The sequence below is a fragment of the Arachis hypogaea genome, chromosome 12, assembly GCF_003086295.3.
Source record: "Arachis hypogaea cultivar Tifrunner chromosome 12, arahy.Tifrunner.gnm2.J5K5, whole genome shotgun sequence".
Classification (NCBI taxonomy): domain Eukaryota; kingdom Viridiplantae; phylum Streptophyta; class Magnoliopsida; order Fabales; family Fabaceae; genus Arachis; species Arachis hypogaea.
In genome coordinates, this window is record NC_092047.1 from 76779468 (window position 1) to 76797136 (window position 17669).

At 38.1% G+C, this 17669-nt stretch overlaps 1 non-coding gene across 1 annotated transcript; it reads left to right on the plus strand.

Moving 5' to 3' along the window:
• The first annotated feature begins 2894 nt into the window (after nucleotides 1–2894).
• Nucleotides 2895–3002, plus strand: LOC112730851 (small nucleolar RNA R71). Its single transcript, XR_003166656.1, has one exon. It is a non-coding gene; the product is annotated as a small nucleolar RNA R71 (small nucleolar RNA).
• The last annotated feature ends 14667 nt before the right edge of the window (nucleotides 3003–17669 follow it).

The following is a 17669-nucleotide window of genomic DNA, read 5'->3' on the forward strand; positions in this document are numbered from 1 at the left end:
TTTGTTACTGGGATTTTTTCTGAACGCCCTAGATGCTGCTGTTTCTGGCGTTAAACGCCCAGAATGCTACCCATTCTAGCGTTTAACGCCCAGAATGGTAGCCATTCTGGCGTTTAACGCCCAAAATGCCCCTTTACTGGCGTTTTGATGCTAGTGAGCTCTTTTTCTTTGTGATTCCTCTCCTTTATGTCCTGAACCTCTATTTTCCTGACTTATTCAATGAAATATATTAACTAACATGAATAACAAAATTAAATAGACTCATATAATGTTTATAAACATCTAATTTTTTATAATGGCTGGGTTGCCTCCCAGCAAGCGCTTCTTTACTGTCTTTACCTGGACTTTTATTGAGCTTTTAATTTAGTCTCAGTTTTGAGCACTCTTGCTCAACATTGCCTTCAAGATAATGTTTGACTCTCTGTCCATTAACAATGAACTTTTTGTCAGAGTCAATATCCTAAAGCTCTACATATCCATATGCTGACACACTTGTAATCACATTCAGCCAAGGGGTAGAAGTAGTGGTTGTAATGTGTGAAAATGAAGGAGTGGTGAGGGGTTTATATAGGGGTGGGGGGAGGGCTAGGTTTCGTGTATTAGGGTTGGGTTTTGGGAGGGAAAGGATTTTGAATTTGGAAGTAGGTGGGGTTTTTGGGGAAGAGTGGTGAAGAGGTGATGGGTAAGGGTGATGGAGGTGATTGGTGAAGGGTATTTGGGAAAGAGTGTTATGAAAGGGTGAGAAAGAGAGAGAGAGGTGGGGTAGGTGGGGATCCTGTGGGGTCCACAGATCCTGAAGGGTCAAGGATTTATCATCCCTACACTATTTAGGCGTGTAAACGCCCTTAGAGTGCAATCCTGGCGTTTAACGCCAGACTGCTGCTTGTTTCTGGCGTTAAATGCCAGCTTTTCTCCCTTTCTTGGTGTTTAACGCCAACTTGGTGCTCTGTTCTGGCGTTAAATGCCATCTTGATGCTTCTTTCTGGCGTTAAACGCCAGTCTAATGCTTCTTACTGGCGTTTAAATGCTAGTAAGCTTATCCTCCAGGGTGTGCTGTTTTTCATTCTGTTTTTGATTTTTCAGTTGTTTTTGTGACTTCACATGATCATCAACCTAAAGAAAACATAAAATAGCAATGAAAAATAAATAGATATAATTAAATAACATTGGATTGCCTCCCAACAAGCGCTTCTTTAATGTCAATAGCTTGACAGTGAGCTCTCATGGAGCCTCACAGATAATCAGAGCAGGGTTGAGGCCTCTCAACACCAAACTTAGAGTTTGGTTGTGGCCTCCCAACACCAAACTTAGAGTTTGAATGTGGGGGTTTTGTTTGATTCTGTATTGAGAGAAGCTTTTCATGCTTCCTCTCCATGGTTACAGAAGGAGAACCTTGAGTCTTGAATACAAGGTAGTCCTCATTCAACTGAAGGACCAAGTCTCCTCTGTCAACATCAATCACAGCTTTTGTTGTGGCTAGGAAGGGTCTGCCAAGGATGATGGATTCATCCTCATCCTTTCCAGTGTCTAGGATTATGAAATCAGCAGAGATGTAAAGGCCTTTAACCTTCACTAGCACGTCCTCTACTAGTCCATAAGCCTGTTTCATTGATTTATCTGCCATCTCTAGTGAGCTTCTTGCAGCTTGTACCTCAAAGATTCCCAGTTTCTCCATTACAGAGAGTGGCATGAGGTTTATCCCTAACCCCAGGTCACACAGAGCCTTCTCAAAGGTCATGGTGCCTATGGTACAAGGTATGAAGAATTTTCTGGGATCCGGTTTCTTCTGAGGTAATGTCTGCCTCATTAATGCATTCAGTTCATTGGTGAACAAGGGGGGGGGGTTCATCCTCCAAAGTCTCATCACCAAATAACTTGGCATTCAGCTTCATGATTGCTCCAAGGTACTTAGCAACTTGCTCTTCAGTGATGTCTTCATCCTCTTCAGAGGAAGAATATTCATCAGAGCTCATGAATGGCAGAACGAGGTTCAATGGAATCTCTATAGTCTCTGTATGAGCCTCAGATTACTTTGGTTCCTCAAAGGGAAACTCCTTTCTGTCCAGAGGATGTCCTATGAGGCTTTTCTCACTGGGACTCATGTCTTCCTCACTCTCTCCAGGTTTGGCCATGTTGGTCATGGTTATGGCCTTGCACTCTCTTTTGGAATTTTCTTCTGTATTTCTTAGGAGAGTATTGGGAGGAGTTTCAGTAATCTTCTTACTCAGCTGACCCACCTGTGCCTCCAAATTTCTAATGGAGGACCTTGTTTCATTCATGAAACTTAGTGTGGTCTTGGATAGATCAGAGACTATGGCTGCCAGGCTAGAATGGCTTTGTTCAGAATTCTCTGTCTGTTGCTGAGAAGATGATGGAAAAGGCTTGCTATTACTAAACCTATTTCTTCCATCATTATTGTTGAAGCCTTGTTGAGGCTTCTGTTGGTCCTTCCATGAGAAATTTGGATGATTTCTCCATGAAGGATTATAGGTGTTTCCATAGTGTTCTCCCATGTAATTCACCTCTGCCATTGTAGGCTTCTCAGGATCATAAGCTTCTTCTTCAGAAGATGCTTCTTTAGTAGTGTTGGATGCAGCTTTCAATCCATTCAGACTCTGAGAAATCATATTAACTTGCTGAGTCAATATTTTGTTCTGAGCCAATATGGCATTCAGAGTATCAATTTCAAGAACTCCCTTCTTCTGAGGCGTCCCATTGTTCACAGGACTCCTCTCAGAGGTGTACATGAACTGGTTATTTGCAACCATTTCAATGAGTTCCTGAGCTTCTATAGGGGTTTTCAGATGATGAGATCCTCCTGCAGAATGGTCCAATGACATTTTTGACAACTCAGACAAACCATCATAGAATATACATATGATGCTCCATTTTGGAAGCATGTCAGAAGGACACCTTTTGATCAATTGCTTATATCTTTCCCAAGCTTCATAGAGGGACTCACCTTCCTTCTGTCTGAAGGTTTGGATTTCCACTCTAAGCTTGCTCATCTTTTGGGGTGGAAAGAATTTGGCCAGGAAAGCACTGACCAGCTTTTCCCAAGAGTTCAGGCTTTCCTTAGGTTGTGAATCCAACCATGTTCTAGCTCTGTCTCTTACAGAAAAAGGGAAAAGCATAAGCCTGTAGACCTCGGGATCAACTCCATTGGTCTTGACAGTTTCACAGATTTGCAAGAATTTAGCTAAAAACTGATGAGGATCTTCCATTGGAAGTCCATGAAACTTGCAATTCTACTGCATTAGAGAAACTAATTGAGGCTTAAGCTCAAAGTTGTGTGCTCCAATTGCAGGAATTGAGATGCTTCTTCCATAGAAGTTGGAAGAGGGTGCAATAAAGTCACCAAGCATCTTCCTTGCACCTCCACCATTGTTATTAGGTTCGGCATGTCTCCTTCTTTTTTGAAAATTTCTGTCAGGTCCTCTACAGAGGGTTGTGCCTTAGCTTCTTTTGGTTTCCTCTTAAGAGTTCTTTCAGGTTCAGGATCAGCTTCAACAAGAATATTCTTATCCTTGTTCCTGTTCATATGAAAAAGAAGAGTAGCAAAGAAGAGAAATCCTCTATGTCACAGTTAGAGATTCTTTTATGTGAGTAGAAGAATAGAAGAGTAGAATGAAGAAAAGAGAAGATGAAGAATTCAAACACAGAGAGGGAGAGAGGGTTCGAATTATAAGAAGAAGAGAAGTGTTAGTAAATAAATAGATAAATAGAGAGAGACGAGAGTGAGAGAAGTCGAATTTAAATTAAAATAAAAGGAAAATATTTTTATTTTTATTTTAATTATTGGTTAGTATTCAAAAATTGAAAAGAGAATTAAAATAAAATTTGAAAACTAAATAAATTACTTAATTAAAAAGATTTTTGAAAAATTGGTTAGTGATTTTCAAAAATTAGAGAGAGAGAAAAGTAGTTAGGTAGTTTTGAAAAAGATATGATTGAAATAGAAAACTTTTTAAAATTAAACAAAAAGTTAAGTAGTTAATTAAAAAAGATTTGAAAATCAATTTTGAAAAGATAAGAAGTTAGAAAAGATTTTGAAATTGATTTTGAAAAAGATATGATTGAAATTGATTTTGAAAAATATTTGAATTGGAAGTTTAAAAAGATTTGATTTTGAAAATTAAAGTTGATTACTTGACTAACAAGAAACTAAAAGATATGATTTTTAAAATTTAAAGATTGATCCTTTCTTAATAGGCAAGTAACAACTTGAAAATTTTTGAATCAAAACATTAATTGTTAGCATTGAATTCAAAAATATGAAATAAAAATAAGAAAAAGATTTTGAAAATCAAAGTTTAAAGTTTTCAAAAATTATGAAAGAAAAATGAAAAAGATTTGATTTTTGAAAAACTTTTGAAAAGATAGGATTTTTAAATTGAAAATTTTGACTTGACTAATAAGAAACAACTAAATTTTAAAACTTTTATGACTAAATCAATTCAAATTTTCGAAATTCATGAGTGAAATAAGGAAAGATATTTTTTATTTTTGAATTTTAATGAGGAAAGAGAAAAACATAAAAATGATGCAAAACATAAAAATTTAAGATCAAAACAAAAATTCATGCAAGACACTTTGAATGTCAAGATGAACACCAAGAACACTTTGAAGATCAAGATGAACACAAAAAACTTATTTTTGAAAATTTTTAAGAAAAGAAAAACATGCAAGACACCAAACTTAGAAATTTCTAATGTTTAGACACTAATAAATTGAAAATGCATATGAAAAATAAGAAAAGACACAAAACAAGAAAATGCAAAGATCAAATAAGGAAAATCATGAAGAACAACTTGAAGATCATGAAGAACACCATGCATGAGTTTTCGAAAATTTTTTTTAGAAAAATTAAAAGGATGTAATTGACACCAAACTTAAAATTTGACACTAGACTCAAACAAGAAACATAAAGATTTTTTTTTTTTGGTTTTTTATGGTTTTATAAATTTTGTTTGTATTTTTTGAAAATTAATTAGGAAAAGAAAATAAAAGAGATCCAAAATTTTTAATAAGAATTCCGGGAATCATGCAATGTTAGTCTAAAGCTTCAGTCTAAAAAGATTAGACATGGCTAGCCAAGCTTCAGCAGGACATTACATACAACAGCCAAATTGATGGGAATCAACTAGCTCCTGTGATGATAAAAGCATCATCTGAAACTCTAGAATTCATTCTTAAAAATTTTGAAGGATAAAATAGAAAATTTTTTGAAATTTTTTTTTTCAAAAATAACACGAATAAAAAGTTTAAAAGTAAAATAAAATTACCTAATCTGAGCAACAAGATGAACCGTCAGTTGTCCAAACTCGAACAATCCCCGGCAACGGCGCCAAAAACTTGGTGCACGAAATTGTGATCTCAACGGCGCCAAAAACTTGGTATGCACAATCATAATCTCAATTTTTCTTCACAACTTCGCACAACTAACCAGCAAGTGCACTGGGTTGTCCAAGTAATAAACCTTACGTGAGTAAGGGTCGATCGCACGGAGATTGTCGGCTTGAAGCAAGCTATAGTCATCTTGTAAATCTCAGTCAGGCAGATTCAAATGGTTATGGGATTTTGATAATTAAAGGATAATTAAAGCATAAAATAGGATAGAGATACATATGTAATTCATTGGTGAGAATTTCAGATAAGCGTATGGAGATGCTTTGTTCCTTCTAAAACTCTGCTTTCCTACTGCTTTCATTCAATCATTCATACTCTTTTCCATGGCAAGCTGTATGTTGGGTATCACCGTCGTCAATGGCTACCTCCCGTCCTCTCAGTAAAAATGGTCCTCTACGGTTTCCGTACGGCTAATCAACTATCGGATTTCTCGTCTCGGATGAAAAATACCAGGCACAGCTACCACATGGATAATCAGTTGTTGGTTCTCGATCGTGTCGGAATAAGATCCAATGATCCTTTTGCGCACTGTCACTGCGCCCCACAGTCGCGAGTTTGAAGCTCGTCACAGTCATCCCTTCCCAGATCCTACTCGGAATATCACAGACAAGGTTTAAACTTTCCGGATCTCAGGAATGCTGCCAATTGATTCTAGCCTATACCACGAAGATTCTGATCTCGGATTCAGATGCTCTGTTGTCAGGAGAGACGATGTGAATCGTTGAAGAGAGATCCAAGAGATACGCATTCAAGCTTGTTTTCATGTAGAACGGAAGTGGTTGTGAGGCACGCGTTCATAAGTGAGAATGGTGATGAGCGTCACATAATCATCACATTCATCATGTTCTTGTGTGCGAATGGATATCTTAGAATAAGAATAAGCTTGAATTGAATAGAAAAACAAAAGTACTTTGCATTAATTCACGAGGAACAGCAGAGCTCCACACCTTAATCTATGGGGTGTAGAAACTTCACCGTTGAAAATACATAAGTAATGAGGGTCCAGGCATGGCCGAATGGCCAGCCCCCTAAACGTGATCAAGAGATCAAGAGTGATACAAAGATAGTCTCAAAAATGATCAAAAGATTATGTAAATACAATAGTAAAAAGTCCTATTTATACTAAACTAGTTACTAGGGTTTACAGAGATAAGTAAATGATGCAGAAATCCACTTGGTGTGTGCTTGGGCTGAGCATTAAAGCTTTCATGTGTAGAGACTTTTCTTGGAGTTAAACGCCAGCTTTGGTGCCAGTTTGGGCATTTAACTCCAGCTTGTAACTCAGTTCTGGCGTTTGACGCCATAATAGGGCAGGAAGTTGGCGTTTAAAAGCCAGTTTGCGTCGTCAAAACTCGGGCAAAGTATGGACTATTATATATTTCTGAAAAGCCCAGGATGTCTACTTTCCAACGCAATTGAGAGCACGCCAATTGGGTTTCTGTAGCTCCAGAAAAGCCATTTCGAGTGCAGGGAGGACAGAATCCAATAGCATCTGCAGTCCTTTTTCAGCCTCTGAATCAGATTTTTGCTCAGGTCCCTCAATTTCAGCCAGAAAATACTTGAAATCACAAAAAAACACGCAAACTCATAATAAATTCCACAAATGTAATTTTTGAATAAAAACTAATAAAAACATAGTAAAAACTAACTAAAACATACTAAAAACTTTGTAAAAACAGTGCCAAAAAGCGTATAAATTTTCCGCTCATCAGTTGGCTCTTGAAAGAATAATGAAAAAAGAGAAATGTTATTGATAATCTGAAAAATCATAAAATTGATTCTTGAAGCAAGAAAAAGCAGTGAAAAATACAAAGCTTGCGAAAAAAAAAGTAGAAAAAGCCAATAACCCTTTAAACTAAAAGGCAAGGGTAAAAATGATCCAAGGCTTTGAGCATTAATGGATAGGAGGGTCCAAAGGAATAAAATTCTGGCCTAAGCGGCTAAATCAAGCTGTCCCTAACCATGTGCTTGTGTCATGAAGGTCTAAGTGAAAAGCTTGAGATTGAGTGGTTAAAGTCGTGATCCAAAGCAAAAAGAGTGTGCTTAAGAACTCTGGGCACCTCTAACTGGGGACTCTAGCAAAGCTGAGTCACAATCTGAAAAGGTTCACCTAGTTATGTGTCTGTGGCATTTATGTATCCGGTGGTAATACTGGAAAACAAAATGCTTAGGGTCACGGCCAAGACTCATAAATTAGCTGTGTTCAAGAATCAACATACTAAACTAGGAGAATCAATAACACTATCTGAATTCTGAGTTCCTATGGATGCCAATCATTCTGAACTTCAAAGGATAAAGTGAGATGCCAAAACTGTTCAGAGGCAAAAGGCTACTAGTCCCGCTCATCTAATTAAAACTAATCTTCATTGATATTTTTGAAAATTATTGTATTTTATCTTCTTTTTATCCTATTTTGTTTTTGGTTGCTTGGGGACAAGCAACAATTTAAGTTTGGTGTTGTGATGAGCGGATAATTTATACCGTTTTTGGCATTGTTTTTACATAGTTTTTAGTATGTTTTAGTTACTTTTTATTATATTTTTATTAGTTTTTATGCAAAAATCACATTTCTAGACTTTACTATGAGTTTGTGTGTTTTTCTGTGATTTTAGAAATTTTCTGGCTGAAATTGAGGGACCTAAATAAAAATCTGATTCAAAGGCTGAGACAGGACTGCAGATGTTGTTGGATTCTAACCCTCCTGAACTCCAAGTGGATTTTCTGGAGCTACAGAAGCCCAATTGGCACGTTCTCAATTGCGTTGGAAAGTAGACATCTTGGGCTTTCCAGAAATATATAATAGTTTATCCTTTGCTCGAGATTTGATGGCCCAAACTGGCGTTAAACGCCAGCGAGAGACCCTTTTCTGGCGTAAAACGCCAGAACTGTCACACTTCTTGGCGTTAAACGACCATTTTGGCACCCAGGGTGGTGTTTAACTCCAATTTGAGGCATATGCACGTGGAAGCTTGAAAGCTCAGCCCAAACACTCACCAAGTGGGTCCCGGAAGTGGAATTCTGCACTATCTACACCTAGTTACTCATTTTCTGTAAACCTAAGTTACTAGTTTAGTATAAAAACTACTTTTAGAGATTCATTTTGCAACTCATGACATTTTACATTTCATATTGTATCTTCTACGGCATGAGTTTCTAAACCCCATAGGTGGGGGTGAGGAGCTCTGCTGTGTCTCAATAGATTAATGCAATTACTATTGTTTTCTATTTAATCACGCTTGATTCTGTTGTAAGATACTCACTTGTACTTCAATATAGAGAATATGATGATCTATGACACTCATCATTATTCTCAATTTTATGAATGCGTGCTTGACAACCACTCCCATTCTACCTGAGCTCAACGTAGTCATTGGGCGACAGCTTGAGTGCGTATCTCTTGGGTTTCTAATCCACGAGTTCGATTTACATCTCCTGACAACAGAGCATTCGAATCCGTGAGATTAGAACCTTCGTGGTAGAGGCTACAACCAATTGGCAGCATTCTTGAGATCTAGAAAGTCTAAACCTTGTCTGTGGTATTCCGAGTAGGATCTGGAACGGGATGACTGTGACGAGCTTCAAACTCGCGAATGTTGGGCACAGTGGCAGTGTGCAAAAGTATAGAGAGATCCTATTCCGACACAAGTGAGAACCGACAGATGATTAGCCGTGCGGTAGCTGTACCTGATATTTTTCATCCGAGATGAGAGATCCGACAGTTGATTAGCCGTACAGAGACTGTGCCTGGTATTTTTCATCCGAGAGGACGGATGGTAGCCATTGAGAACGGTGATCCACCAACATACAGCTTGCCATTGAAGGAAGCCATGCGTGTTTGTAGAAAAAGACAGTAGGAAAGCAGAGATTCAGACGACAGAGCATCTCCGGAACCTCAACATGTTCCTCATTACTGAATCACAAGTACCATTCATTTCATGTTATTTACTTTTCATAAACAAAATCATTTTTTATCATTAATCTCCTGACTAAGATTTACAAGATAACTATAGCTTGCTTTAAGCCGGCAATCTTCGTGGGATCGACCCTTACTCACGTAAGGTATTACTTGGACGACCCAGTGCACTTGCTGGTTAGTTGCGCTGGAGTTGTGAAAAGTGTGATTACAATTTCGTGCACCAGCTAGTAACTGAGGATCCCCTTCAAAAGTCTAGAGAATTATTGGAAAGACAAGAACAATCCTGGAGAAGACAAAAAATTCTCCTTCAAAAGATGGATGAACACTTGGAAAACATAAGAAAACACTCAGAACCACTAAGCAAGGAGGATGAAGACCAATTTGTGAAGGAGGAAGTGGAAGAACAAGAAGAAGAAGCACCTGTGTCAAGCAAACTTTCAATGAAGAATGAGGTGGTGGAGGTATTTGAACCTAAAACTGCATATCCACAGAAGTTAATTGAGGTGACAGAGGAACATGAAACTTCACTCCCAAAAGACTTCATGGAAAATCAAGCAGAAGAAGGGGAGGAAACCAATCAAGGAGTGTCACGCTCAATTGAAGCTGAGGATTACATAGATGAAGGGCTCATTGAGCCAGCAATTCAAAAGGCTCTGGATGAAGATAAAACTCCAATAATCACACAGCAACCAAGTCTTGAATCCAAAGAATTGAAGGCAACTAACAAGAGCACTGATCCTACCCCTGATCCAGCAAGCAAGCTCAATCAAGCCATTAACAAAAGGAAGCTTGCTGAGGAGAGGCCAAGACAGGGGACATTAGCTGGTTCATCTCTCCACTTGAGGTCATTCCTCTTAACAAACTGGAAGAAGAGGAAGAAAGTGAAGAACAACATGTCAAGCTAATGACACTAAAAGAGCGCTTGTTGGGAGGCAACCCAACCTTAGGTAACATTTCATTCCTTTGCTTTGTTTATTTTCTCTGTCTGCTTTGTTTAAATTTCAATAAATTGACATATGATTATATTCTAAGTTTGGTGTTGCAATGCAACACTTTGTTTTCAATCCCTCTGGATGAGTGCATCAATTCTAATTGAAAGTGTCACACTAAGATTCTAAGTTTGGTGTGCCGCTTATTTTTCTATGCAAGTCATTCAGCAACACTACTTGTCTGCATAATCATAATGCCTCTGCAAAGTTATCTTTCTTTTGGATTAACATTTTTATTGTTATCTTTGTTTTAATCAATTCTTTGTCGTTTATGTTTTCATTTATTTTGCTCCTTAACTATTTTTGTTAAATACCTCACCAAGAAATCCTTATTCATGACAGATTCTTTGCTTGGTGATTGTATTTAACATATAATAGTTCCCTTTGTTTAGTTTTAGTTCAAATAAATTGACATATGGTTGCATTCTAAGTTTGGTGTTTCTATGCAACAAAATTTGCTTCCATTCTTTACTGGATACTTGCATAAATTCCAAGTGAAAGTGTCACACTAAGTTTGGTGTTCCACTCATTCTTTATGCAATGTATTGGTGCACGGAATTGTGATTCACACTTTTCACAACTCCAGTGCAACTAACCAGCAAGTGCACTGGATCGTCCAAGTAATACCTTATGTGAGTAAGGGTCGATCCCACGGAGATTGTTGGCTTGAAGCAAGCTATGGTCATCCTTGTAAATTGATGAGCGGATAATTTATACGCTTTTTGGCATTGTTTTTAGTATGTTTTTAGTAGGATCTAGTTACTTTTAGGGATATTTTCATTAGTTTTTATGTTAAATTCACATTTCTGGACTTTACTATGAGTTTGTGTGTTTTTCTGTGATTTCAGGTATTTTCTGGCTGAAATTGAGGGACTTGAGCAGAAATCAGATTCAGAGGTTGAAAAAGGACTGCTGATGCTGTTGGATTCTGACCTCCCTGCACTCAAAGTGGATTTTCTGGAGCTACAGAACTCGAAATGGCGCGCTTCCAATTGCGTTGGAAAGTAGACATCCAGGGCTTTCCAGCAATATATAATAGTCCATACTTTGGCCAAGAATAGACGACGTAAACTGGCATTCAACGCCAGCCTTCTGCCCAAATCTGGCGTCCAGCGCCAGAAAAGGATCCAAAACCAGAGTTGAACGCCCAAACTGGCACAGAAACTGGCGTTCAACTCCACAAATGGCCTCTACACGTGCTACACTTAAGCTCAGCCCAAACACACACCAAGTGGGCCCCGGAAGTGGATTTATGCATCAATTACTTACTCATGTAAACCCTAGTGACTAGTTATTATAAATAGGACCTTTTACTATTGTATTAGGCATCTTTTGATCAGTGGTATGCTATCTTAGATCACAATAGGGGGCTGGCCATCTCGGCCATGCCTGGACCTTCACTTATGTATTTTCATACGGTAGAGTTTCTACACTCCATAGATTAAGGTGTGGAGCTCTGCTGTTCCTCAAAGATTAATGCAAAGTACTACTATTTTCTATTCAATTCTTCTTATTTCTTTTCTAAGATATCCATTCGCACCCAAGAACGTGATGAAGGTGATGATTATGTGTGACGCTCATCATCCTTCTCAAATCATGAACGCGTGCCTGACAAACACTTCTGTTCTACATGAATTAAGCTAGAATGAGTATCTCTTAGATCTCCTAACCAGAATCTTCATGGCGTAAGCTAGAATGATGGCGGCATTCAAGAGAATCCGGAAGGTCTAAACCTTGTCCGTGGTATTCCGAGTAGGATTCAATGATTGAATGACTGTGACGAGCTCCTAACTCGCGATTGCAGGGCGTTAGTGACAGACGCAAAAGGATAGTAAATCCTATTCCGGCATGATCGAGAACCGACAGATGAATAGCCATGCCGTGACAGGGTGCGTGAGCATATTATTCACTGAGAGGATAAGATGAAGCCATTGACAAGGGTGATGTCTCCAGACGATTAGCCGTGCCGTGACAGGGCATTGGATCATTTTCCCGTGAGATGACCGAAAGTAGCCATTGACAGTGGTGATGTATCACATAAAGCCAGCCATGGAAGGGAGTAAGACTGATTGGATGAAGATATCAGGAAAACAGAGGTTCAGAGGAACGAAAAGCATCTCCATTCGCTTATCTGAAATTCCTACCAATGATTTGCATAAGTATCTCTATCCCTATTCTATTATTTAATTTCGAAAACTCCATTATCACTTTATATCTGCCTGACTGAGATTTGCAAGGTGACCATAACTTGCTTCATACCAACAATCTCCGTGGGATTCGACCCTTACTCACGTAAGGTATTACTTGGACGACCCAGTGCACTTGCTGGTTAGTTGTATCAAAGTTGTGACAATTATGAATTAAGATCAAAGCACCAAGCTTTGGAGCCATTACCAGGGATTGTTCGAGCCTGGACATCACAATTTCGTGCACCAAGTTTTTGGCGCCGTTGCCGGGGATTGTTCGTGTGTGGACAACTGACGGTTCATCTTGTTGCTCAGATTAGGTAATTTTCTTTTTATTTTATTTTCAAAAATTTTTCAAAAATATTTCTAAAATTTTCTCATCTGTTTTCGAAAAAAATAAAAATGTTTTCAAAAATAAATTATTCTATGGCTTCAAAAATTTTTAAGAATGAATTCTAGTGTTTCATGAAATATGTTGAATCATATCTGGCTGTAAAGCCATACCCAAACTACTTTGGGATTGGTATTCAACTAATCACTCCAGCCCATGTAATTATATGTTGCAGCCTGGCTGGCTGTAAAGCCATGTCTAAATTTATTTGGACTGAGGCAGCAATTTGTTATCAAGAGCAAGCTAGTTGGAGTTAATCCACCTGCTACTGTTTCTGATTTACCTGCTGAAGCTTGGCTGGCCATTGGCCATGTCTAGTGTTTTGGACTGGAGCTTTCTTTGAAAGCTTGGCTGGCTAGTGAGCCATGTCTAATTCCTGGACTGAAGCTTTAGACTAACATGGCAAGATTCCTGGAATTCATATTAAAAATTTTGGAATCCTTATTTTTTCTTTTTTCATATAATTTTCGAAAAAAAAAATCCAAAAAAATTAGAAAATCATAAAAATAAAAAATATTTCATATTTCTTGTTTGAGTCTTGAGTCATATCATAAGTTTGGTGTCAATTGCATGTGCATCTTGCATTTTTCGAAAATTTCATGCATTCATAGTGTTCTTCATGATCTTCAAGTTGTTCTTGGTAAGTCTTCTTGTTTGATCTTGATGATTTTTTGTTTTGTGTCTTTTCATGTTTATCATATGCATTTTTGAATTCTTAGTGCCTAAGCATTAAAGAATTCTAAGTTTGGTGTCTTGCATGTTTTCTTTGCATTAAACATTTTTCAAAAATATGTTCTTGATGTTCATCATGTTCTTCATAGTGTTCTTGGTGTTCATCTTGACATTCATATCATTCATGCATGCATTCATTGTTTTGATCTAAAAATTTCATGCATTGCATAATTTTCATGTGTTTCATAAAAATTTCAAAAATCGAAAAAAAAAATATATCTTTCCTCTTTTCTCTCATCAAATTCGAAAATTTGGATTGACTTTTTCAAAAATTTTTAAAATCAAATTGTTTCTCATGAGTCAAATCAAATTTTCAATTTGAAAATCTTATCTTTTTCAAAATCTTTTTCAAAAATCAAATCTTTTTCAAAATTATTAGTTATTTTCGAAAATTTCAAAAAAAAAAATATTTTTCAAAAATCTTTTTCTTATTTTTAATAAAATTTTCGAAAATAACTAATCAATTAATGTTTTGATTCAAAAATTTCAAGTTTGTTACTTGCTTGTTAAGAAAGATTCAAACTTTAAGTTCTAGAATCATATCTTGTGATTTCTTATGAATCAAGTCACTGATTGAGATTTTAAAAATCAGATCTTTTTCAAAACTAATTTCTATCATATCTTTTCAAAAATATCTTCTTATCTTATCTTTTTCAAAATATGATTTCAAAATATCTTTTCTAACTTCCTAACTTCTTATCTTTTCAAAATTTGTTTCAACTAACTAACTAACTTTTTGTTTGTTTCTTATCTTTTTCAAAACCACCTAACTAACTCTCTCTTTCTAATTTTCGAAAATATCTCTCCCCTTTTTCAAAATTTCTTTTTAATTTATTAATTATTTTAATTTTTAAAACTTAATTTTCGAAAATTACTAACAATTTTTCAAAAACCATTTTCAAAAATCACTAACTCCTTTTCAAAAAAATAATTTTCGAAAATTCCCTCCTTCTCTCTCATCCTATTCTATTTATTCATTCATATCCTAACATCTCATCTCACATCTCTTCCATTGGTACAGTTGTGTTTCTTCCTTTACATCACATCCTTTATCTCCTTCTTTTCTTCCACTCACAAAGGGATCCCTATACTGTGGTATAAAGGATCTCTATTATTATTATCATTTTTCTGGCCATTCTTCCTTGTCATATGAGCAGGAGCAAGGATAAGAACATTCTTGTGGAAGCAGATCCAGAACCTGAAAGGACTCTGAAGAGAAAATTAAGAGAAGCTAAAATACAACAATCTAGAGATAACCTTTCAGAAATTTTCGAACAGGCAGAGGAGATGGCAGCCGAAAATAATAATAATGTAAGAAAGATGCTTGGTGACTTCACTGCACCTAATTCCAATTTACATGGAAGAAGCATCTCCATTCCTGCCATTGGAGCAAACAACTTTGAGCTGAAACCTCAATTAGTTTCTCTGATGCAGCAGAACTGCAAGTTTCATGGACTTCCATCTGAAGATCCTTTTCAGTTCTTAACTGAATTCTTGCAGATATGTGATACTGTTAAGACCAATGGAATAGATCCTGAAGTCTACAGGCTCATGCTTTTCCCTTTTGCTGTAAGAGACAGAGCTAGATTATGGTTGGATTCTCAACCTAAAGACAGCCTGAACTCTTGGGATAAGCTGGTCACGGCTTTCTTAGCCAAGTACTTTCCTCCTCAAAAGCTGAGCAAGCTTAGAGCTGATGTTCAAACCTTCAGGCAGAAAGAAGGTGAATCTCTCTATGAAGCTTGGGAAAGATACAAACAGTTGACCAAAAAGTGTCCTTCTGACATGCTTTCAGAATGGACCATCCTGGATATATTCTATGATGGTCTGTCTGAGTTATCTAAGATGTCATTGGATACTTCTGCAGGTGGATCCATTCACCTAAAGAAAACGCCTGCAGAAGCTCAAGAACTCATTGACATGGTTGCTAATAACCAGTTCATGTACACTTCTGAAAGGAATCCTGTGAGCAATGGGACGCCTATGAAGAAGGGAGTTCTTGAGGTTGATACTCTGAATGCCATATTGGCTCAGAACAAAATATTGACTCAGCAAGTCAATATGATCTCTCAGAGTCTGCATGGAATGCAAGCTGCATCCAACAGTACTCAAGAGGCTTCTCCTGAAGAAGAAGTCTATGATCCTGAGAACCCTGCAATAGCAGAGGTGAATTACTTAGGTGAACCTTATGGAAACACCTATAACTCAACATGGAGAAATCATCCAAATTTCTCATGGAAGGATCAAAAGCCCCAACAAGGCTTTAATAATGGTGGAAGAAACAGGTTTAGCAATAGCAAACCTTTTCCATCATCAACTCAGCAACAGACAGAGAACTCTGAACAAAATGCTTCTAATTTAGCAAATCTAGTCTCTGATCTATCTAAGGCCACTGTAAGTTTCATGAATGAAACAAGGTCTTCCATTAGAAATCTGGAAGCACAAGTGGGCCAGCTGAGTAAAAGGATCACTGAAATCCCTCCTAGTACTCTCCCAAGCAATACAGAAGAGAACCCAAAAGGATAGTGCAAGGCCATTGACATAAGCGCCATGGCCGAACCTCTGAGGAGAGGAGAGGACGTGAATCCCAAGGAGGAGGACCTCCTGGGACGTCCAGTGATCAATAAGGAGCTTCCTTCTGGGGAACCAAAGGACTCTGAGGCTCATCTAGAGACCATAGAGATTCCATTGAACCTCCTTATGCCCTTCATGAGCTCTGATGAGTATTCCTCTTCTGAAGAGAATGAGGATGTCACTGAAGAGCAAACTGCCAAGTTTCTTGGTACAATCATGAAGCTGAATGCCAAATTATTTGGCATTGATGCTTGGGAAGTTGAACCTCCCTTGTTCATCAATGAACTAAGTGATCTGGATCAACTGACATTGCCTCAGAAGAGACAGGATCCTGGAAAGTTCATAATACCCTGTACCATAGGCACCATGATCTTTAAGGTTCTATGTGACCTTGGTTCAGGAATAAACCTCATGCCCCTCTCTGTGATAGAGAAACTGGAAATCTATGGGGTGCAAGCTGCTAAAATCTCACTAGAGATGGCAGACAGCTCAAGAAAACAGGCTTATGGACAAGTAGAAGATGTATTAATAAAGGTTGAAGGCCTTTACATCCCTGCTGATTTCATAGTCCTGGATACTGGAAAGAAAGAGGATGAATCCATCATCCTAGGAAGACCTTTCCTGGCCACAGCAAGAGCTGTGATTGATGTTGACAGAGGAGAAATATTCCTTCAATGGAATGAGAACTCCCTTGTATTCAAAACTCAAGGATCTCCCTCTGCAACCATGGAGAGGAAGCAGCAAAAGCTTCTCTCCAAGCAGAGTCAACCAGAGCCCCCACAGTCAAACTCTAAGTTTGGTGTTGGGAGGCCACAACCAAACTCTAAGTTTGGTGTTGAACTCCCATATCCAAACTCTAAGTTTGGTGTCGGAGAGTCTCAACAAAGCTCTGCACATCTGTGAGGCTCCATGAGAGCCCACTGTCAAGCTATTGACATTAAAGAAGCGCTTGTTGGGAGGCAACCCAATGTTTATCTAATTCTTATTTTTCATGTTTTCTTAGGTTCATGATCATGTGGAGTCACAAAATAAATATAAAAATTGAAAACGGAATCAAAAAACAGCAGAAGAAAAATCACACCCTGGAGGAGCATCTGTCTGGCATTCAGCGCCAGAACAGAGCATGGTTCTGGCGCTGAACGCCCAAAATGGGCAACTTCTGGGCGCTGAACGCCAGAACAGGCATGGTTCTGGCGTTCAACGCCAGAAATGGCACACAGATGGGCGTTGAACGCCCAAAATGGCCACCAACCTGGCGCTGAACGCCCAGAGTTGGGTACAAAGGCATTTTTACATGCCTAATGGTGCAGGGATGTAAATGCCTTGACACCTCAGGATCTGTGGACCCCACAGGATCATCTCAGGATCTGTGGACCCCACAGGATCCACTCAGGATCTGTGGACCCCACAGGATCCACTCAGGATCTGTGGACCCCACAGGATCCACTCAGGATCTGTGGACCCCACAGGAT